The sequence below is a fragment of the Ictidomys tridecemlineatus genome, unplaced genomic scaffold (genome assembly GCF_052094955.1).
Source record: "Ictidomys tridecemlineatus isolate mIctTri1 unplaced genomic scaffold, mIctTri1.hap1 Scaffold_46, whole genome shotgun sequence".
Taxonomy (NCBI): domain Eukaryota; kingdom Metazoa; phylum Chordata; class Mammalia; order Rodentia; family Sciuridae; genus Ictidomys; species Ictidomys tridecemlineatus.
The window spans coordinates 2,536,646-2,560,993 of NW_027522984.1; the positions used below are offsets into that span (position 1 = coordinate 2,536,646).

Below are 24,348 nucleotides of genomic sequence, written 5' to 3' on the forward strand. Positions count from 1 at the left end.
GCATCGAAACTCCTTCCCTTTCTCTAGCATCTAGTTACCTTTTCGATTGACTGTCACAACAGAAAAGAGCAGATGTGTTCTGTCAGCAGCATGATAAATTTTCAAGAGAAAAAGAACAGATGGAAAGTAAACTTTCTGGTGTCTTCAAGGAGTAGTACTTTTCTATTGAAAAAGAATATTCTGGTGACCTCTAACTGGGAATAATGTTATCTTATACTTACCCCAGAAGAAAAAGAATGCTTTTAAAAAAAACAAGAGGAAATTTTATTTTAATTTCTACTGGAACACATAAATACCATGCAGCCTGCCTGATATCTTGCCATAATTTTGCTACTTGAGATTATTTTTGAAATTTCTCATTCAAAACTGTTTGCAGCAATATTAAATATTATATTTTAGTCAAATTAAAGATAGAGGGGGTCTTTGGGGGCTGGGGTTGTAGCTCAGTGGTAGAGCACCTGCCCAGCCCATGTGAGACACTGGGTTCAATCCTCTGCACCCCATAAAAATTAATTAATTAATTAATTAATTAAAGGCATTGTGTCCAACTAAAAAATATTTTAAAAATATATAGTGGGAATCTTTCTTTAAAACTGCTTTTACCAGCTCCTTCCTCTGGAATGAACCTTAAGAACTATTTGGTCCAGTGTTTTCCAAATTCTTTTTTCCCCCAAACGTTTGTTCAAACACAAACTCATTTAGAATCAGAGCCAAGAGAGATGGAGACATAGAACAAGTGCAAGGTCCCATGCACACAAATCCTAACTGCTCTGTTGTTGAAGCATGGATGGTAGTGGGCCCAGAATAATGCTAGATTACCTCCTATTCTCCATCAATTCCTATGGCTTCCTCCCCAAAAGACCTATATCGTATACCACTGATTTCATGTAATCTGTTTTAAAGATGAAGACCTGGAGATCCAGAAAGTTTTAATATTTTGTCTGGTGTCACAGCTAGGTGGAAGAAGCCCAGCTCAGTTCCCTCTCAGTTCCCTCTGTCAATCATGGCTTTGCCATAATATAATACAAAACATGCTGAGTAGGCTCAGTGGACCCAGGCCTGCTGGGCCCCTTGACACAGAAGCAAAGCCAGGAATCTAAAGTAGCTCTAGGATGAAGATCACATTGCTTCCTGAGAACAGGCTGACCTGAGAACTGAGGGCAACTTTTGAGATCTATCAAGCAAACCAAAGCCAACAAAGCAATGCATGTTATAGAGGTCAGACAAAAAAGGTTAACATTGCATAGTAAAAGAGGACCAATCCACAGACTAATTAGCAGCATGTGTGATAGCTCTTCTGCCAATCACTCTAGCAAGACAGCCTAATACAGTGCGAGAAACATGGCCCTTAGAATCAGATGGGTTAATATGAATCTTGCTTCTTGCTTAAAATACTCAGTTCTCCTACAAAATAGGTAATATTTGCTAAAAGGTAGCTGTTTGTACTCAATTTTATACATATGTACTTCATAGATGTGGAAGATGGATAGATACATATAATCAATAATAAGCCTAAAACATTAAATAATTTTTTCTTCCAATTTTCTGAACAACTTTGTCAAAACATAAGATATAACCCATTCTTTTCTAATAGAGGAAATTCTAGTATGCTTTCAAAAGCAGTATATTAACATGAGATCAGTTTGCATATTACACAACAAGATTTCTTTCCTCATCTATTTCTAACACAGCTTTCATTCTTCCATGTGGGCAAATATAGCCCATGTTGGGACCACAGGAGAGCTGTTGTTACTTTGTTCCTTTTGTCTAGCAATTCACCCATTCAGATCTGCTGGAGGGAACCAAAACATACAATCCAGAACTATCAATATTAAGAAAAGGAAATAAATATTCAAACTCCATGAACTCTTTATTCTTCTTCATAGTCTGTTTCTGTTTTTCATTGCTACATCATTAGAATGATAAACTACAATACAAAAATAAAGGAAATACTTACAAGATTTTTTCTATCCCTGTTTATTTAGGACTAGATTAGTTACATGAAAGTATCACTTAGAATCATCTGCATATGATCCAATCATGATTAAAATAGCTAAAATGTAATAATAGTTCCCTGGAACTACAATCAATCTATTCTGTCTACATAAGAAAAAACCCTATACTTATTCTAAATTGTTAACTTATCAGCTTACAAAGTCAGTTTTAGAGTCTAATACAAGCACACTTATTCCCCAAACTCTCACTTCATATGCAGAATCTATCAATCCTTATTTTACAGAGCTAAACTTTTTCCTGCAGACAGACCATGAGTGTTTCATTTCCATGTAGGGTAACTATTGCTAAGCTAAAATATCTAAATTCCCCAAAGGAACTTGTTCTATTTTTACTCACTCAAAAAATACTGAGTGGCTAAAATAGGCTATATTTCAATTGATGGCAAGAGTACATTTTACCAGTAGGGTGGTATAACTAATAAGATAATCTAGGCTTTTAAGTTTCAAAGAATTTTAAATAATTAAAATGTTTATTAATCAGTTTTAGACCTATCAGCTTTTCTTGTTGAATATTCAGTTTTTTTATGAAGAAAAAAAGAAAAACTTCATGTTTATAAATTAACATATATTTGCAAATCACATAATCACATATATAAACAAATGAAAATAAAAAGATAGCACCAGCTTTATCTTTAAAAAAAACCCCTACAAGTTATCAAATAAAAAAAAAGAGTTGGCAAATATTTTAAGGAAGAATTCCATATTAGGAGTTTTAAAAATGATTCTTGTTAGGAAAGAATGTCAGGAATCCACATATCACATTCTCTCTTATTCCTTTCATTTTAGGGACTACATTCTAAAGTAGGGTGGAAAAATGCAACAAAGACCATTTTGTATAAATCCTTGTAGTTTAAAGATTTAATATCCAAAACTTAACATCACAGTTGAATCATATCACTTGTTCCTTCTAGGGCAAGATATTACTATTTGGAAAACAATTTTTAAAATATTACCAGAAGCGAGAGGGTCCTGATGAGCAGTAAAGTAAAAATAATCAGTAAACCTCAGAATATTGGGAGCCCAATCCAATTGTAAGAGTCTTCTGACCATTGTTTCTCAATTTTGCTAATAAGAAAATGTTTACCAATAACACATAATTTAGAAAATGAAGAAATATATAAACAAAGAAAATCAGAACTACATTAGATACCCATGGCTGAATTTTCATGTTTTTCCCTTTAATATTTGCACTAATTGTCTTTTACCAGACCTATTTACCACTAATTATCTTTTAATCAGAACATTATTGCAGATCCATCCTACATATATGAGCCCTCTCATCTAGTATTTTAACATGATCAGTTCTGTTTTTCATTAGACATACCAAAGAGACCTGTGATTTTTAAATTTATTTTTATTTTTTCTGAATTTTAGAAAGAATATGTGCTGATGGTGAGGGGTAAAACAAATGACACAAATTTAACATTCAAAGCTCCTAATATATTCTTCAGATAGAGTCTACAGGTGGGATTCCTGGGTAAAGACTTATAATTATAACCTGAGTTCTTGAAACTGGTTTCCCCCTCTGCACTGTCATGAGACGTGAGCCAAAACAGCGTATCATTTTTATTTACCATTACTGATTAGTATTGAGGGTTAATTATTGTCATCTGTTTTTTTTTATTTTGTCAATTACTGGTGATATGTGTTCTTTTCTGATGAAGAAATATTGTGTTTCTTACTGAATAATCATAATTTCATTTTTATCATTTATTTTTTAAATGAGCCAAATTTGCCTACATGTTCTTATTTTTAAAATTTATTTTCATGTAGGATGTGAAATGAGGTTTTAAGACTAAACTTTTCTCCAAATATCCAGTTTTTCCTTTCATATTGTTTTGTGATACTTTTTAAAAACAAGTTATAATTTTATTTGGTATGATCTGTATTCCTGTCATGTGTCTGCTATTTTTTCTGAAAATTTAACCCAGTAGTCCCCCATTTTCCCTGAAAAAAAATGAAATGTAGTCTTTTAATTCAAAGGATACAAAATATTAGACTTGCTTTCTTTAATGAAAAAGGTGTATTTATTTCCACCATTTCATGAGAAAATGGAAACATTCCTTCAATGGAGCATTAGAAGACAAATAAACATACCTATTTTTTATAACCTTAAAATCTGCTGATATGCATACTTATTCTACATTCCCAGGTGATGTCATCATATCAACAATCATGAAACTTAACCAACCCAGACACAAAATAACAACAATCACAACAACAATACTTAAAAATGGTATGTTCGATTTTTAAAAGCTGCATTTTCATACTTACACATTATTTTCACAATAATCCTGTAAGTAGGCATTATCAACATGATACTTTAGATGAAGAAAGTAAAGTTAAAAGCTCTTAAAAATTGTGATTTGTTGGGGCTTGGGTTGTGGCTCAATGGTAGAGTGCTTGCCTTGCATGTGTGAGGCACTGGGTTCTATCCTCAGCACCACATATAAAAAAAACAAAAAAAAACAAAAAAAAACAAAGTTACTGCTACAACTAAAAAACATTTTTTAATTGTGATTTTTCTAAAATCAAACAGCTCATATATGACTGAGTCAGCACCAAAAGGAACCTCTATCAAAGAGAAATTAAAATAAGCAACTAATTTTTAAATCAAATCTACACCCCGGACTCCCACAGAGTCAGAGAGGAGACCCACGGTGCCAGCGCAGCGACTCTCCGGGAATTCACGCCAGGCTCCCGGTTTGGAGAGAACTTGCCGCCTGGGGATCCACACTGGATCCACCGCAGCTGACCAGGTTTTCAGCCCAGCACTTCTCACCTAATTCAGCCGACTCCTGACCTAGAGTCCCGCACTCAAGGGCGCGATCTGGGTCCGGCCCACGGTTTCCAGGAGGACGTGTAAACCCTGAAGGGGTCGGATCCGAAATGGGAGCTCCCGGAGTAGGTAGAAAGCCCGAGGGCGTATTCTCTAAGAGGGAGGTTAAGGAGGCTAGGGCGCAAGTGGAGACGGCGGTCACCTGCCTCTCTCTCCTGGTGCAGAGGCCAAGGTGCTAACCGGAGGGTCCCCATAAGGGAAGGATTCTGGGGAAATTTAAAGGTTCTTCTATCCTTCCTTATGCCGCCTCCTCAGGAGCTTTCTGGCTTCCTCTGGAGTTGGCAGAGGCAAGCCTGGAGTCTCCCAGTCACAGCGGCTGGCCCGAGCGCGCAGGGAAAGAGGACTCGGATGCGCAGGGCTCCCATTCCCCTGACGCATTTTCTGCACCACTGGTGGCCGTCGGGGAGGTGGTGGGGAAGAGTAGGAGGTTCTGGGGATGAGGCGGTTAAAAAGCACAGGGACTGGGGGGCTCCGGATTGTGCAAGAACCGCCCCCTCTCCTTTACCTTCGAGCCTACCCTGGGCTCTCCAGGCTCTGGGCCCGTCCCGCGCCCGCCGCTGGCGGATATGGAGCGTGTTTCCCGGAAACCCCCAGGTAAACCTTCCTGAGTTTGGAAGGGGGACAGCTCTTCCGGGAAGCCAGTGAGAGCCGAGAAGACTATGGGATAACGTGGAGGGGAGGGAAATTTCCTTTTTCTTTTCTTTTCTTTCTTTCTTTTTTTTTTTTTTTTTTTAATATGGGAAAAGCTGCCCCTGGACGGCGGGGCCTTTCCATCTGAGGCTCTCTGTCTTGGGGAAAAAGCAGAATTGCGGGTGACACCTGGGAAGGGAGGAAGAGAAGGTCCTTAGGGGAATATTTACAGGTCAAATCGATATCCCCGTTGGGCTACGAGGATGGCCAATTTCAAAGCAGATTAGATTACTTTGTGGCATTTCAAATAAAACGGCAATTTCAGAGCCTTGAGCATGTGGGCGACCTGCGGGAGCTGTCCGCCTGCTTGGCTCAGTGAGCGCAGGGGCACTCTGCTGGAGCCCTCGAAGGGAATTCCTCCTCAGGTATTTTTCTTTTAAACCAAGGGCAAAGGGGCGGCTGCGAGGGCACAGGCTGCAGCATGCTGGGCAGAGGAGAAGCAGGGGCACGCTCCAGCCTCGAGGAGCTCAGGGAGCTCAGGCTCTGAGCGCTCTGGGTGGCGCCACCGCCTCTTGCTGAACGCTGCCGTTTACTGGTTGTTTCATTTCCTGGTCCAGGTTTAGGAGATGCATGGGGACAGCCGAGTCGCACCGGGCCTCTGGATAGTGTCGCCAAGGAGCTGGGATCGCACTTGCTGCAGGTAGAACCACCGCGCCGTGGGAGGAGCGCCGCCGCCGCCAGTCGCCCTGGCGGGGGCTCCCTTCCAACCCTGTCACCCGAGTTTCTAGGTGCGCGGCACAAATCCACAGGCCGCCCCCAAGCTGAAGAAGTCCCAGGGGCGGGGGTGGCTCCCGCCCGGGAGGGTCAAAACCCAAGCGTGGATGCTTAGCCTGTCCGGTACAGCCTCAGCCCCAGCCCCAGCCTGCATCCCTCTCCATCCCAGCGCCCCAGGGGTTTCTAGCTCACCCAGACCTAGGCGGAAAGGCGCCCCTGAACGTGGTTAAATCGTTTCAACCTTACTTCGGTTTGTCCCAGAAACCGGGCCAGGCTCTGGAGCCAGAGAAGCACCGTTCAGGAAGCATTGTGCCACAATGTGGCAGCGTTTAGCAAGTGTGAGTGTGTGTGTGTGTGTGTGTGTGTGTGTGTGTGTGTGTGCGTGTGCGTGTGTTGTTTTTGAAAATACATGTGCGAGGGAGAAGGGAATGGGGGAATATTTGAAACCCGGAACTTTCACAACTAAAGAGAACTGCGGTGGCATAGCAGCCGGCCAGGTAACACTCTCTGGGAGCCTGGCCCACACGCCCTCGGCTCGCCGTCTGCCCGCCCTTCCAGCTTTGCGCTGCATGTTTTCCGTGTTTCATACTGTCCACATTATAAGTGACACTAATATCAGGGAAAACTAAGTGCTTGCAGGGGAACTTCAGAGAAAGTCTGGTGGGCAAAGTCAACACTTCCAGAGGTCTTACATTTAATTAATTCCTGGGTGGTGTGTGGATGGCTGTCTTTGCAGTTATTATACATGTAAGTGAATTAGGTAATTGAAGCTAGGAAAGCACACTCCATGTTTTCAATTAAGAATATTATTTTTTAAGCTACTGCTGGTAACGTTTAGAATTTAATTATGATAATTTCTTCACTTTTATTTGTTTTCCTAGATGTTGCAAGAGATCTGTTTTGTTAAATGTATCTCTAATGGTTTTAGAGTTTAGCAACTATGCAAAATACATCAAAGTGTCTGTAACTTTAGAAATTGCTTTATAGTTTGTCCCAGATTCTGTTAGGAAAATGTGTTGTAGCTGAGTTAGAAACCTGAAAGTAAGACATAATCAAGTTGCTGGTCTCAACCTAGCACAGGGAAAGGTAGTGATAATTTAGTTAGCAAAGAATTTTTGCAGCAAACGGTATTTGAGACAGCAGAATGTAAGGATATCTTTCAAGTTTCATTTCTGCTACATTCTTTATAGCCCACCTCCAAGGGGGAGAGTAGAAAACCCAAAGGTAATCTGGTTTCAATTACATGCTGTAAAAATAGAATTTGTGGCCAGAAATTAATTTGTAATATTTTTTTATGGGAGTTGCACTGCGGATTGTATGGGTCTTTCACAAACTTTATTGCTTTTCTTTGGTTCTGGATCTAAAATATGAATGAGTAAATAAAGTACAGTTTCCTTTTTCAAAAGTTAAGTCTTTGACACAGAAAAATAATCATTACCTTTTTATTTGTCTTAATTATCTCTTATAGTTTTATCTTATTTTTAGAGGGATTAGGTAAAAATCAGAATTTCATTTGGGTAGTTTTAATTTTTTTGGAAGATACTTTTTCTCCTTGAATTTGGCAAAAGTTATTCAATCTTTTACAAAGTTGAAATAGTTAATTCTATAGACTTTGTCTGGTAAAATAATCAGGTATTTTGTTTTATTTTCTGGGGAGCAGCAGTGGTCGGAATTTATTATTCAAATGGTACTTATGGGTAACTAGAATATTGTGGCAAATAATGAGTATGTCCTAGTGGTATAAATGACTGCCAATTATGACTTAAATGGTCTATATAGTAGTGGATGTTCCCCTAAGTACCATAGAACTCTGGATTTGTGCTAAGTGCTAAAATAACTCCAAACAATAAAGCTACTACATTTAAAGTGAGCATGATAGGAATTCTCAAATGTTTCAGATGATTTTTGTGATGTGGATGTAAGTTTTTTTTTAAAGTGCTTTAAAAACATTTCAGAGCCTGGCTTGGGAAATAAACCTTGAATGTTGTCACCTGTGGTCCTCATGGCCCTGACTTCTTTTTTGAATTTAACAAATATGCATTGATTTTTTTTTCCCCAGTTCTGGGCTCATGGATGCTGGCGAACACTTCACCACTGAGCTTTATGCCTTCCTCCCACTTCACCTCCAGCCCAGTGACAGCAAAATTTCTAGATTTAATGCTGGTGTAGAACTAACATCTCTTACCCTGATACGTTTTCTGTTTCAGACTTTGGATGGATTTGTTTTTGTGGGAGCATCTGATGGCAAAATCATGTATATATCCGAGACGGCTTCTGTACATTTAGGTTTGTCCCAGGTAGGTATGGCCTAATTTTATGTACAATCAAAATATTCGATTATATTGTAGCAGATTGTGACAGCTTTGCCTAGCCTGAAAATGAGTCTGCATTAGTTTATGAACATTATTCATAACTGCAAAATACCCCCACCCTCACCTAGTGCTGGGGATTGAACAAGCTCTATGACTGAGCTCTACCCCCAACCCCAAATTTCTCTTTAATAGGATTCCCATGCAGTTTTCTTCTTTTTCTTCTTCTTCTTCTTCTTCTTCTTCTTCTTCTTCTTCTTCTTCTTCTTCTTCTTCTTCTTCTTCTTCTCCTTCTCCTTCTCCTTCTCCTTCTTCTTCTCCTTCTCCTTTTTCTTCTTTGCATTTTTACCTTTTTCCTTTCTTTTTCCTTTGAGGCTTGTGACAACTATGTCTTCACTGTGGCCAGCCCTGTTCTGAGTCTGTCCTATGTATGCCCTGCCCTACCTGCTCACCTAGTGATGTTAGATGGCACAGAAAAGAGCTTCCCCAGGGGACCTACAGTCAGGCCACACATGCTGGGCTGCACATGGTATTGTGCGTTGCTGTGAGGTGAGAGGAAGCTTCTGTAGAACATGGATTTATGCGGCATGTGTTTTGGGGAGACAGAAAGGGAAGGGGTAGATTTATGAGTGTTCACATGGAATTCAAGGTCATTTTTCCTGAGTTTTTCCAGTTCAGTGGTTGTTTCAGTAAAGCATTTTATATGCTTGTGATAGAAACTCATAAAATTCAGTTTACTACTGTTTTGCACTGCGAGGTTCTGGTTTCTTTAGAACATTTAAATATTACCCATTTTTCTGGAAAAGTGAAACCATCTTCTGAAAAGGGGGTTCCTCCCTTAGAAGGAAAAGATGACCTCAGCTTGTGGACCCCCAGCCAGATGAGGGTTGGGTTGAGGGTCCGGCTGCTGTCTGGGCCTGTGGATGGCCCGGACAAGGAGAAGCAGACTGGGTTTCCCTTTCACATCTCTGATTTAACAAGCGTGGGGAAGAGAGATAAAAGTCACATTTTTTTATACATGCCAGGACTAAACGTTCCTTTATATTGTGAGCTCTCAGCGTGACTTTTCATCACAAGTGAGGACATACTTCAATGAATGACAGAGACAGAACAAGGGCTCCTAAAAAGCGTGTGAGTGACCTGTTCTTTCCATCCTTCTCCCACAGTTAAGCCCAAATGGAACATGCCTATTAATGTTTCTTGAGTTTTTCTCATTGAAAAACAAAATTACCAAATTTGGGAACCCGAGTTTGGTGTATTCCTTTTCTTTTTCTGCCAGTACATTAAAAAAAAAAACAAAAAAACTTTTCATTATTTTACAGCCATCTCTTCCAATGTATGCACATCCTTCTCCACATCCAAATGGGCTTATGTGTTTCCTATGCAAAGTCTGTTAAAGGAGATTGCATATTAAAATAGTTTAGAAGGTTGTTTCTTACTCTCTCTTCTCTTATGGGACCTGCTATCCCAAATAGTTTATCAAAGCTTGATTCTTTTTTTAATGTTTATTTTTTAGTTATAGGTGGCACAATATTTTTGTTTTATTTTTACATGGTGCTTAGGATTGAACCCAGTGCCTCACATATACTAGGCAAGCACACAAGCCAAACCTCCAAAGCTTGACTCTTGCATCTATGTGAACTGAGGGATAAATATGTGTACAGACTGAGAAATGTTTTGAGAAGATTAGATTTACTATTTCTATGGGATTGGAGATTGTAGCAGCTTAGTGGTAGAGAATGTGCTTAGCTGAATAAGTATTGCCCACTCCTCATCCCCAATCCTCCACAAATAAATGGAAAGGAAAGAAAAAAGAAATTTATTACTTTACATTTTTTAGAATTAATCAGAATTATTTACTTGCACCTAGACTGGTTTCTACTTCTGACCTAATCTGTGGATTATTTACCTTTTAAAAGTATAATTTACTTTTGATAGTCTTACAATATTGTCACAAATAAGATAAAACATTTCATATACTTTTAAGATGATTTGTCAAAACATTTTTGATCAGGGGCTCACACTGGCATTAAAGTGTTTTTGTAGCTGCAGATGGAGGCTAACACAACCTCATCGAGGAATCAGAAGAAAACCAGTTGCCCTGCATGATCAACTTGACTTATTTTTTTTGCAATTGTCTTCTCTTCAGGGAACAAAGAAGCTAAAGGAATCTACAACTTTCTTAGAAAATGGTAGTACTGGCCCTTCCTCCCTTTTAAAACAAGGATACAAAGTTTTATTTCTGCATATGATCACAGAAATCAATTTGACCACTATTTTTCAGTATTAAATTTATATCTGAGATCCCTAGCAGTCAAAACAAAATGGGAAATAAATTCAACTATCCAGGAATTTTATGTCCTGGGGTTATATTTTAAATAATATGGTAATGTCTGCTCTGTCTCTCTTTCAGATCATGCTGGGAAACAGATCAGAATAACTATTTTGTGTGATTTGTGAAGTATAGGGAGCTATACAAAAGCCAGAAAGCCTCACTTTCATTAAATACAGTTTGCAACTAGAGTACTTTGGTGGGCATCTCTTAGGGTTGCTCGGTCACTTGGAATATGTGAGCACATCTTTAGGTACTGAGCACAACTTAAGCAATCTGTCACTCAGGCAGCTCAGCCTACCAGCCTACCTTGCACCCCACACAGACTCTTTTTATGTGGGAAAAAGATTCTGTTGATTATGAACACAATAATTAAGAATGACCAACACATTGGAAAGGTAATGACTAAGCCTTCTGTCAAGATTAACTCCACATGAGGAAATGGAGGCAACATAAAAGCATGATGTTTCTTTTTCATCATATGCAAAAATACAACTTTGTATCGTTGTTTTAAAAGGGAAAAAAGTCCAGGTATGACCATTTTCTAAGCAAGTTGTAGAGATTCCTTTAGTTTCTTTGTTGCCTATGAAAGGACAATTGTAAAAAAGATAAGTCAAGTTGATCATGTAGGGCAAATGATTTTTTTCTGATTTCTCCATGGAGTTGTGTTAGCCTCCGTCTGCAGCTACAAAAACACTTTAATGACAGTGTGAGCCCCTGGTCAGTGGCTGGGGAGTGTTCCACAGTGAACTGTTTAAATAAGCAACAACAAACTTTTCTCTTAGATCTGCCTTCTGTTCATGATTAACTCCATAGAAGGAAATTTAGGTAGAATTGCAATGTGTATTTTTTTCTGTCTTCTTTACTTAAACAGTAAAATAAAGTATTGAATAGGATGTCAAATACCCAACTACTCTTTAAAAAAATGTTTTGCACCCTTTAGATTATTTTCATTATTAGCAAAGAATTGGACAAATATAACAAACCAAAAACCTTAATAAAATAGGCTTACGGACTGGGGATAGTACTCAGTAGTAGAGTTCTTGCCTATTCTGCGCCAGGCTCTGGGTTCAATCCCCAGCATACACACAAAAATATTAGTAAAATTTTACCCAGTAGACAGAGTAATGCTTTAAAATGTTTTCTGGTGAATAGCAATTGTAGTAATAGCTTATATTTACATGGTGCTCGTCTGTATTCCTAGAACTTTCAATTACTCTCAGTGACATTGTCTCATTAAGTGAGGTTCATGTTAAGTCAAGGTTACACTCCTCGGTAGAGGGTCACAGGAACATACCTTCCCCCATCAGTTCTGCCATAATCGTGTGAAAATTCACAGCAGAAGGGAATTGTTCTGTTTTGTCCTGCTTTTGATCTGTACTATCTAAATACCTGAATTATACATTTGAGGATGTAAAAATGATTCTTTATATTCTTCAAACCCAAAGCCTTTTTTTTCCTTTTAAATGCTGGAGATGGAACCAGAGTCTCTTCCATACTAGGCAAGTGCTCTACCACTAAGCTATACCCCCAAACCATGTTTATTTTATTTTGAGGCAAGTCTTGCTTAGTTGCTCAGTCTGCCCTTGAACTTACCTCATTCTCCCAAGTAGCTGGGATTGTAGGCATGTGCCACTGCACCAGGCTTAAAAAGGATTCATTAAACTTTTTTTAATTCCAGTATTGGAATTTTTAAAAATCTACGTCTTATGACAGTGTATTTTTTTTTTAAATCTTAAGCTAGTAAACAAGAGGTCATTGTTGTTAAACTGTGGTATTAAAAATGGCAGAGATAAGCAGAAAATACAGTTAGTTTGTCCACCTAGTCCAGAGGCTGAGCATTAGAAAACAGTTGCATCCAACCTGGGGATTCTGTCAGGTTTGCAGCACAAAAACATACAGACATATTTTAATATGTTGGAAAAAGTAGTGCCGGGAAGCACTCTTATCCATAACATTCACTGAACATTTACCAACGGATTTGATTCCTTTTTTGTTCTTATTATTGTAATTATTTTACTTATATTTAAGCAAAAACAATCCCTGTATAGCTGCTATATATAGTTTTAAATATCCTTGTGGTTCAGATTTCCTTACCAAAGTTCCATGTTATATAACATTGAGGTTACTGGTATACATTTTCATATAAAATAGCTGTTTATGAGACACATAAAGAAAAATGTAATATTTGAGATTGATACCAGAAACACAATAATACAAACAGCAACCGTGTAAGTTAGAGGCACAAGACCAAATTTTTTCACTTTTGAAATAAAGAGAAAGGACGATGTTTTATGTTTGTTGACATAACTTGAACCCTGAAACCCAAACCATCTTAACCATCTTATTTTTAAATGCTCAATTTACCATACTCAGCAAAACATCCAAAACAGAGTAATGTGCATTTCCCCAGTGCCGAGTGACTCTGCCCTTCCCCACAGAATATACCCTTTTAGTGTTGTATTTATCATAGGCAGTTTTCTTGGCAGGAGGAAAAGCTATTCAGCAAAACATAAAAAAGCTCTTAGTAGAAAAGTCATTCATTTTGTAGTTAGCAGGGTTCTACAAATAATAAGGGATCACATCGAAGTTCTGTTTTAATAAGTCTGATGTATGAGTCCAGGGAGTTTTATGGCAACAACTTTCTCTCCTTCTCTAGACAGACAGACAGACAGACGGACACACACACACACACACACACACACACACACACAATATTTTTCCTGCAAGGTAGTCACATTTCTTCTGGCATTGAAAAGCATGAATAGATAAATAAATACAGGAAACATATGTCAACCATAATTTTGAGTTAAGGTCAGCACTGTTTTATCATTCCAGAATTTGTTCTGTAAAAACATTTCCTTTATTTGACGGCTATTTTACTTCCTAGACAGTCTTAGTGTTTTCCTGTCCGTTTTATAATGGACCCAAGAACTCAGAAAATCAAGCCCTCCTTCCCTGCCTCTTGCCCCTCCTGGTTCTCCAATCTCTGATGAGAACAGGAACTTTGGAAATAGATGAAAATATTTGGGGATTAAAACCCCTAATTAGTAGAGATACAAGTTTTCCTGCAAGTCCCTAAAGGTGTTTCTCAACAGAGACGTTAGTAAAGTACTGTTTTTTTTTTAAATTTTTTAAATTTTTGTTGTAAATGGATAGAATATCTTTATATATTTACTTCTATGTGGTGCTGAGGATTGATCCCAAGGCCTCACACTTGCTAGGCATGTGCTCTGCCACTGAGCTACAACCCAGCCCCGCAAAATACTATTTTTCTCTCAAAAAGAATTTCAGGAAAACCACAATGATCATTTTTTTTCCCTTAAAACATGGATAAGAGTATCCATTACAGGCCAATACTAAAACATTATTATTATTATAATTATTTTAAAATAAGCTGGACCTCAATGGCACAGTGCTTGTCTAGCATGCTTGAAGTTCTGGGTTCAGCCTGCAGCCCCCAGAATAAATATATAAATAAACACATATATAATAAGCCATTGAAATAATGATTTTAAAAATCCAGCTCCTTTAGTGTTTAGCTCGAAACTCCCCATTTTGATAACACTCTATAATGTGCCCCATAGCTCTGTCTCATGTGGCTGGCTTAAATGTTGCTGGTTTATTTAAAACTTTTTAAGGGGTAACAGGAATGACTTGAAAGAAGAAGGTTCATATCTCTCTCTCTCTCTCTCTCTCTCTCTCTCTCTCTCTCTCTTTTCCCAACAAAATGACATAAACGTTTTTCACATGGGCCAATCTCCATTGAGGTCGATTACAGAGGCCCAGATTCGGGAGGTGGCTGTGAGGAGGTGACAGGGGGATGTCTGTAACAGGATTCTCTCTGTGCTCTGCTTGCCTCATATTTGAAGGAGATGCTCCAGGAACGATGCCGAGAGTGGAGCCATGCAAGCCTTCTGAGGGGATGAAATTACTTAGCAGACCAGAAACAATCTCTTCTGAATAAAGAAGGCAGTTTGCCACATCTTGACAGATTAGGAGAACTGGCTGGGAGGAGCGGGATACATTACTTCACCTCTCCAGGGCCCTTTGGTTCCAAGTGAAGAGCTGAGGGCCCTGGAGGCTCCAGGAGAACTTCTCACTGAGCCACTTGGCTGGCCTTATGCAGCTGTGGGACCTGGCACATGGCACCTGCAGGGCTACCCCTTCGTAGATGACCCTCTGACTGACAGCAGGTAGTCTCCAAATGTGCCCTGGCCAGACACAGGACAGCCACAGCCTCCTTGTGCTCCCTAGGGTCACACCTCCCTTGGGCAGGGCTGTGAAGACTCTTCTGACCCACTCAAGGTCCTTTGCCTCCCAAGGGCACTATTTCAGCTGGGCTTTGGGGTTCCCACTGGCTGCGTTGAAATTACCGTCATTCTTCTTTATGCTCCTCCAAACAATACTGGAATACACTGACAACTGCCCTTATCTGTCACTCCCAACTCTACTAATAGGAGTCTTAAAAACAGGACTGTGTCCCAGTACTCAGAAGACTGCCCTGGTGGCTCTTTCTGAAACTTTCTGTGCCTTTGCCCATTTGTGAAGGGGTGCAGGTCTCCAGGACTCAATAGCGTATCCTTGAGTGGCATCCGTACTTGGGTGAACATTCTAAAGATGCTCACAGTCAGGAACAGGACCCCCAGGGCCCTCTGTGCAAATATCCCAGTAGTGGAGTTTTTCTGGAACCACCCATTCCTGCAGAGCCAGGTCCAGGCCGACACAGACACGGCTGGAGGGCTGCCATGGGGCCCCCTGTGGGGCATGTCTGGAAGGAGGCGTTACCCTGGTGTTGAGGTAGCAACCCCAGGAAATAACCACCACATCATGTGGCTGGCTGGAGTGGCCCCAATCCCTCCTGCAGGTCACACAGAGACACAGCCGCACCCTTGGGCCAGAGCTGTAGAATTTGCACAGTCATCTTGGACCAGGAAAGCCAGAGATACATTTCTGGCAATGTGAGAGAGGCCTGGCAGTGCCTGAGGCACACGGTTCAGAGCTGCTGAAGAAAGGGGCTTTGTCAGAGTAGAGCCTCCCGTGGTCCCTTGGTCAGCTCTGAGAGGTGGAGTGGACGCGACTCTGGGAGGGAGCACAGTAGGGCTGCAGTGGCTATCTCAGGCAGGCAGCATGTGAGTGGGGGTGCAGGACACAGTCCAGAGAGTTGGAGTCCATTTTGAGCTGTCTCTGAAGGATGCTGCCCAGGCCCCTCCAGGGCGTTCCTTTGTGCTCGGGCCTCCTGGGCTCTGAGCTCAGGCCTGGCCCTCTGGCTTCTCAGGCATGGAAGGCAGTTCAGAGCTGGGCTGTGGGGAGGCAAAGGTTCCATGTTTGACACAGGTGTGGGTTGTGGGCAGACTCCAGTCCTGACCCCAGCGGGGTGTGAGCATGTGGCACACCCTGCACTTTCCCCTGGTGCCAACCCTGGAGAGATGGTGACATTTCTGTTCCCACCCCTGCAGGTAGAGCTCACAGGCAACAGTATTTATGAGTACATCCATCCATCTGACCACGACGAGATGACGGCTGTCCTCGCCGCTCACCCGCCTCTTCACCATCACCTGCTCCAAGGTAGTTCCTCCAGGTGAAAGTAAACAAGGCCACGTTCTTAACTATGACCCAGGGCTTGGCTTCCAACACCTGCCAAGGTCTAGGGGTTACCAGGGCAACACTTGGCCCCATCAAGTGGGAGGTGCATTTTGGCCTCTGTCTTTTAAACCAGATTATTTAAACCAGCCTCCATTACTGCCAAAGACTATTCAGAGCTGCCGGGGACAAAGGTGCTCGTGATTTAGAATTGCAGGTTGCAGCCTCACAGGTTTAGACCTGGGCTGCAGCTTCTGAGGATACAGCCCAGGGGGCTGTGAAACTGCCTGGGGGAAACTACACCTGAAATTCCCCTGGGTGACAGCAGTTCCTTTGCTATGACCACAGACTGTAAACCATCCTGAGAGGAGGAGGACAGTGGCTTTGCTATTTTCATGTTACCTTGTAGCCATGGTGGACATTTCAACATATCATTTATGCTCGTGGCTACTGCAAAATTCTGGAAGTCATGAGACCCACCACTGAACCTTGTTTTTTAATGTAGTGATAAAATAGCACACTTACATCCATGTTCAGGGTGTGCCACTATGTGTTTAAATACTGGGATAACTACTTTCCTACATAGTTGGTTTGTTTTGTAACTATATGCATTTTATTTTATGCATTTAAAAGTGTTACTCTGAGCAGGGGTATGGGTTTTTTTTTTTTGCCATAGCACAAATCAGTTAAGATGCCCTGGGCATCACAAAATTAGAACAAATGCTGGGAAGATACAGAAGTTTTCTGGGACCCCGGCCTTTTAACTTCGTGGACAGCTCAGAGAGGCCAGCAGACTAATGGGTCTCACTTATGTCTTAGACTATAGTACCCAATGGGGCCCCAATTCCCCAGTGGAACAAAATGCAAATAAAAGACTTCAAAGTGGTGAGGACTTTTAGCCATGGAGGAGAAATATGGCTTTCATTCTTATTGCTCCCTCCTGGGGAAGATTACCCTCAGGCTCGGAGGAGGGACCACAGAAGTGCATGCTCAGTTGTCCAGTAGCAGTTGATCTCGCTGTTCCTTTCCAAGGAGAGAGTCTGGTGTGCCAGCTTCTCAGACAAGATGGGGCCTGACTATAACTACAGCCTGTGATAGTCGTTGGGATGGGATGGCGTCTAAATCAACATGAAAAAATGATGCCGAGAGTCATTCCCAACAACAATGACTAATCTTTCCACTCTGGTGTGTTTTCAAAGCTGGACACAGACAGCAGGAGTCCTAGAGAATTCCTCAGAACACCATGTTGTTGCTTAAAACACCGCACAGGGTGCCCCCTGCTTGGCAGTGGCCTTTTGCTACTGCCCTGGGTTTCATGTTCCCCTTCCTGTGTTGTAGCCTCTGGAAAAGTGGTGAAGGAATGAAAGTAAGTGCAGCTGGGGGGACAGTGAGGCCCGTCTACTCCTGTTTCTGTGGGGTTTGAGGCTGAGGTGGAGAGCAGTCCTAGAGGAGAGGCAACAAGCTGGGGGCCTAGGGTCCCGTGCTGACTCCCTGCAGCGCCAGCCCAGGGGTGCAGGGAAGGCTCCCGAGCACACGGTGCTCTTCTCTCTCACAGATTTTCTGCCTGGATGGAACCCCATTGTTTCATGGTGAAATGTGTGAGAAGTGCGCCCTCCCCCCAGATGAGTAAGACCAGGTGGTACTTTTGAGACGTGAGCTTCCACACCTCAGTGACATCTGTCTGGTTCAGACAGGAGGACTGTGGGTAAAGCACATAGCCTGTCCAGCTGGGGGAACCAAGGAGGCCTCTGAGTTGATTCCCAAACTTCCATGAGGCAGTGCCCTCAGGGACAGTGGAGGAGGACCTTGCTCCACTTCAGCCTTTTTTTTTTTTCAGTACTGGAGATTGAACTCAGGGGCACTCAACCACTGAGCCACATCTCAGCCCTATTTTGTATTTTATTTAGAGACAGGGTCTCACTGAGTTGCTTAATGTATCACAGTTGCTGAGGCTGGCTTTGAACTCACAATTCTCCTGCCTCAGCCTCCAAAACCACTGGGAGTACAGGTATGTGCCTCCATGCCCAGCCCAATCCTTTTTTAATGATAAATTTATCACCAGGCAGAATGGTGCATGCCTGTAATCTCAGCCTCTCAGGAGGCTGAGGCAGAAGGATCACAAGTTTAAGGCAGCCTCAGCAACTTAGTGAAACCCTGTTTCAAAATGGAAAAGGGTTGGGAATGTAGCACAGTGCTAGAGACTTGCCTAGCATGTGTGAGGGCCTTGTATTTATTTACAAAATAAATAAATAAATAAACTTATTAACCTCCAACAAATGTCTATTTAGAGTGGAGTGACAGCCCCTCACTCAGAGGTGTGGCCTTTCTCTATTGCTGTCTCTGAGGGCTGGTGTCCTTTAAAGCCAAGGAGGACTCCTGTATGTTTACAAGAGTGAGAACTCTTTATGCACAGGGCCTTTCAAAGAAAGGAAAGGAAGGTCTGGCTTAGCTAAACTGTGAGGGGTTCCCTGGGGAGGTGGAGACAAGAGTTGCTCCTTCCAGGGCCAGAAATGAGGGCCAAAGCTTTGCTCTGGCCATGGTGGTTCTCGGCACCCAGCCCCCACAGTGCAGGAGGTATGAGTGGCCGGCCCCCTCTGCCAGGGAAAGAGCCTACGCTGTGACTGACACTTAGCATCTGCTACCTGAGGGGAGTCAGACTCTTCTGGGCCTTCACGGTATCTCAGGCACCCACCCCAAGACTGCCAGGAAGTTCTCCCGATGCCAAGCCACTCTGTGGCCTCTAGGAGGTGATGGTGGCTGGTGGAGCTCTGCCAGGCCCAGCCCTTGACTCCAGGCTGGCCTCCAGGCTGTGGCTGAGATTTGAGCTGCTCTCTTTTGGGGCCTGTGGAAGCCACACCAGGACAGGGCCAGTCTCTCCCCTCCTCACCCAGACCTTAGCAAGTTCTCAGAGTCAGAGTCGGGCACAGAGGAGCAGGCCTCTGACTGTGGCCCTGGGAATTTCATGGTGCTGTGTGGGGGGAGATGGGAAGCAGGTGGGACCATGGCCCATGGAACCTCGCTCCTGCTTTCAGAGTACGAGATAGAGATAGAGAGGTCCTTCTTCCTCTGAATGAAGTGCGTCCTGACAAAAAGAAACACGGGCCTGACGTGCAGTGGATACAAGGTATGAAGGGCCCTGGGGGGACGGAGAGCTGGCCGTGTTCTGCACTGGGTACTTGGTATTCCGCCTCACACTCAAGGATGTCTGCAGAAGGGAAGCCTCGGGAACTGAACATATCATTCCCACCAGGGCAGAAGTCTCCAGTGACTGGCTCATGGCTGCTTCTGAGGCCATGTAGAGCTAGATTTCTTCTAGCTCTACAGACGATGAATACCTTGAGGGATCCTGGAGAAAGGGTTTTTGAACAGAGAACTTGAAGGCTAAGGATGTTAGTCTGTACCACTGCAGTTACGATGATTGTGATTCCAGCACGATTTTACTGACTTAATATGTTTTTGCCATCCTGGATCCCAGAGTCTCGTGCAGGCCAACAAGCTATACCTTGCAGAGCTATGCCCCAGCCTGTTACTGACTTTAACTGGCATAAATGCTTCTACTCATCAGGCTCCAGGTGGTATAGAGGTTCCTGTTTGAACTTGGTGCGTTCTTGCCTACATGGTCTTTGGCTCTAACTGGAAGGCTTTTAGATAGCCACTCTGACTTGTTGATTATTAAGATCTTGAATTAAAATACATGAAATTAAAAGACATAAAAATGAAGATTTTAAAAAAAATCTATTGAAAGGATTCTTAAGGAGGTTTTGAAGTTGCCAAAGTGTCACATCATGAAGTCCCAACCCCACCACCCCAGCTGCTGGTGATGTGTTCTTATTTTATCTGATGAGTCTGGCCTGGGAGAGGAGGGGGTTAGGGCTTGGATCTGGAATGACCCCCAAAGTCTCTTGGTGAAAGCCTGGTTCCCACCACAGCAAGGTTCAGAGGCGGGGCTTTAGGCAGTGAGTGGATCCCGGGGACCCTGACCTCATCAGTGGATCAGCCCAAGGATCAGTCCATTGATGGGTGAATGGAGCTGTTGGAGGAGGTGCTCACTGGGCAAGGGTCTGTTACTTTTCTTAAAATTTAATTTAGGAAAGTAAAATGATCAAAATGAGAAGTATGATTAATCAAAGTTCTTTTAGAATGTCTTTAAAAATCCACCATACTGAGTCCCATAGTTTGAATCATTTTTTTTCTTATTGAGCTATGTTCAAGAGGAATAAGTGTAAAATAACAGATTTTTATTTCTCTGCTTCTTCTGAAAAAGCTACAGGAGCCTCTGAGAGCCTGGCTGGGGATCAGGAGGGGCAGGGCCAACTTGCTGGTGTCTCTTGCAGACACTGTGCAAGGAACCTGGGGCAGACTGCACATGGGCTCTGGAGGATCCAGGCTCTTGTTCCACGATCAGCAGGTGGAAGAGGCCCAAGCAGCACCCTGCTTCTGTGGTCACTTTGCAAAAGATCATTGATCTAGTGTCCACCTCATGAAAATTCCAGTGCTGGCTAGGGTGGGAATCCACAAGCGAGAAGCCCTTCCACATGATACTTAGAGACACAGAAGGACCCTCGGGAGGACCTTCAGGAAAATAAATCTAACACAGTTATGATTTACAAATGCAAAGACCAGAACACATCAGAGAGAAGAATTTACAAAATGTAGGCCTGTGGTTGTTAAGGCCATCAGAAGCAAATGTCGAGTGACCAACCCACACGGCCGTTTGAGAGAGTATTTTGATTCTGCTGAGGCTAATGCTTCCCAACACGGTTTCCTTCCCTCTGGCCCCATTTCAGAGGGCTGTGAAAATGGGAAAGACTCCAACTCAAGTTGTCTCAGTGATTAGCACACAAGATCAGTGGGCTCTCTGGCCAAGAGAATCATAGATTTTAGCAAAGAAAAACAACAAAAGATGACTGACCTTTGCCCTGGGTTTGCCGGACTGCAATGGCAATTAAGCCCATTTCCTGTGGCATCTCAAACATCAACCTGCAAATGGTGGGAAAAATTGGTCAGCTGGAACAGGGAATCGTGCAGGAGGAGCACAGCTCCGACAGGAGGGGACAGGGCTTGTGTTCACAGTGTGCGTGTGGCCAAGGAAGTTGAGTCGCACAGCTGGAAGGGCTCTGCCCTCCTTCACAGACTCTGCAGTGAGAATGCCCACGAGAGCTGAAGAAATGCCCGAGGGCACCGAGCGCAGAGGAGGGACAGAGGCACCTGTTGGTGTCCTCAAGACTGGGTCAGATGATCCATCTTAGGAATATTCCACCAAGTTCTTTCTTCCCCCTCTGGTGCATGCACTCTGCTCAAGTGACAACTAGCAATTGCTGTCATTTGTTTCTACTTACAGTGAGTTTCTGTTCAAACACCAGTACACAATCACAACAGAAGTTTCTGATTATTCAGAAAACCAATATGGTGGCAATAAAGACGTTTAAAAGATACACCATCCCCTGAGAACTAATTAGGCTTTAACTATAGTAAATAAATCTACACCTTCTGAGAACCTGGAAGAACCTGGATCATTTTAGGCTTTAGTCCCGTGTTCTAAAAATCCTATATCCAAAGTGCTTATATGCTGAATACATTTTAAGAGGTGACTATTTTAATATACAATTTTAAGCTGACTTTTACACACATTTGTTGTATTAATAACTTGTAATCGTTTACATTTTTTTCTGTTTCAGTATTCCAAGCAAGGAATTGGGGATTTAATTCTATTTAGTAAAACATTTGTCTTATTTTAGTCTATTCATGGTTGTTGTCTTCCATCTTAAAATATCAACCTTAAAAAAGATCAATGTTTATTAAATATTTAGTAAAAAGTTATCCAGTCATCCTTTAAATGGAATTTCCCTGAATAACTTTAGTTTAAAAAATAAAATTATTTAGGTCTTGATATAAATTTCAGAGCTTCCCTTAACAACACACCCATGATTTAATAATCCCATTCACAGAAAAAAATTGCTTAGATTCCTTATGTTATATATAAACTCTTCATGCTCCAAACAAAACACATGTCCCCTGGTTGCATCCTCTGGAGAGATTGAGAACAGTTGGCCACCAGCCTTTCTAATAAGAACCTTTGAGTACTTGAATTTCATTACTAAATTTCCACTTAGTCAATAAAAGAATCTATTTGTAAAAGTTCCTGTTGGGGCCTCTTAGGCAGCCCAATGTTATTAAAATAACAGCATTTCCTATGTACACAACAGAAAATACACTTGGATTAGAACTTTTGTAAAAGGCTGGTCTTGCCACTGTTGAGAAAGCTTGTTAAGGAATTTTACCTTTAAAGTAACACCCTTCAGGTTCTTTGTGTACTTTTGTCATTATTGTTGTTGGGTTTTTATTTTAATTTTAATTTTATTTTATTTTTAATTTTTTTGCTGAGGCTGGCTTTGAACTTAAGATCCTCCTGCCTCCCAAATTGTTGTGATTATAGCCATGCACCATTGCCCATTGTCTTTATGTAGTTTTGCTGTGGACATTTGTTCCTCTTGCACCAACCATTTGTCTTTATCTTGTTAATATTAACTGCTCCTTTCCTTCTGAATCCCTCCCTCTCTCATTCTCAGCCACAGGTTTTGGGTGAGATGGATTCCATTGTTAACTCCAGGTGAACCCTAAGTGCTCAATTGGTCCTATTTCATTCCCCTTTAATTTTCCAGAGCACTACCATCTTAATTGATGGAAAGAATGTATCCACACTGTCTTCATTAGGTGAGTGACACACAATGGGGGAAAAAGTGTTTTCTCTGTTGCCTGAAATAGCAGCAGAACAGATGCTCTCTTTTCCAAATGGTTTATGCACTGTGGCTACTAGGAGAATAGCCACACTGGAAATTAAGCTGCTGAGGGAGCCCAGAGCATAAAACCAGGGATCTCCTGATAGAATTAACTGACTTAGGCCTGCTGCAGAACTGTTACATTACCATATACACACATAGCTTGCTTTCTTGCTTTCTTTACTGGAGGTGGGAGGTTACTGGGGATTGAACTCAGAGGCACTCAACCACTGAGCCACATCCTCAGCCCTATTTTGTATTCTTTTAGACACAGGGTCTCACTAAATTGCTTAGTGTCTCACCATTGCTGGGGCTGGCTTTGAACCCAGGATCCTCCTGCCTCAGCCTCCCTAGCCACTGGGATTACAGGTGGTTGCCACTGTGCAGGCCATGTAGCTTTATTTGTATAAATTATGCATACATTTATATTTTTGTTGTTTGGCTTAATTGCAGTTTTTGTAATAAAACAATTACTAATTCATGAAATAGTCTAGTTAAACTTTTTTAATTTCTAAAAAGTTTAATTGATAACAAGAGCCACCTAATAAAGGCTTGAGGGAAATAAATGTTTAAAATACATAAAAATTAATGAAAAAATATAGAACTACCATGACACAGCAATCTGTCTTTCAGAAATGTACCTGAAGGAAGTAAAACCACCATCTCTCTCTCTCTCTCTCTCTCTATATATATATATATATATTATGTATATATTATGTATATACGTATACATACATATACTATTAGTACTCTTTATTATCAGGAAATATTTCTTTTTACTTTAACCATAAAATCTTTAAAAATAATAAATATGATTGAATTCTCCAGAAAAACAAACTTTAATTCCCTCAAAAATGACAATCTTAAATATTGGATGTGCTAAAGACCTTTATGTGATTAGATGCAAATAAGAAAGCAATTAAATCATTATTCATCAGTACTAATGAGCATGTTATTCAGGCCTATTCTTCAATTAAAAGAAAATAAGGGCCTAACATGTGAGAAAGAGTGATTGTAAGAACAGAAATGTAAGTACAAGTCATGTTGCACTGAATGACTGGTGGGACCCACTGATCACCCCTTCCCA

General features: G+C 41.6%; 1 long non-coding RNA gene across 1 annotated transcript; it reads left to right on the forward strand.

Annotated features, from left to right (window-relative positions):
* The first annotated feature begins 5,988 nt into the window (after nt 1-5,988).
* On the forward strand, nt 5,989-22,812 carry LOC144373676 (uncharacterized). Its single transcript, XR_013433267.1, has 4 exons — nt 5,989-6,184; nt 8,466-8,555; nt 16,359-16,467; nt 19,515-22,812. It is a non-coding gene; the product is annotated as an uncharacterized LOC144373676 (long non-coding RNA).
* The last annotated feature ends 1,536 nt before the right edge of the window (nt 22,813-24,348 follow it).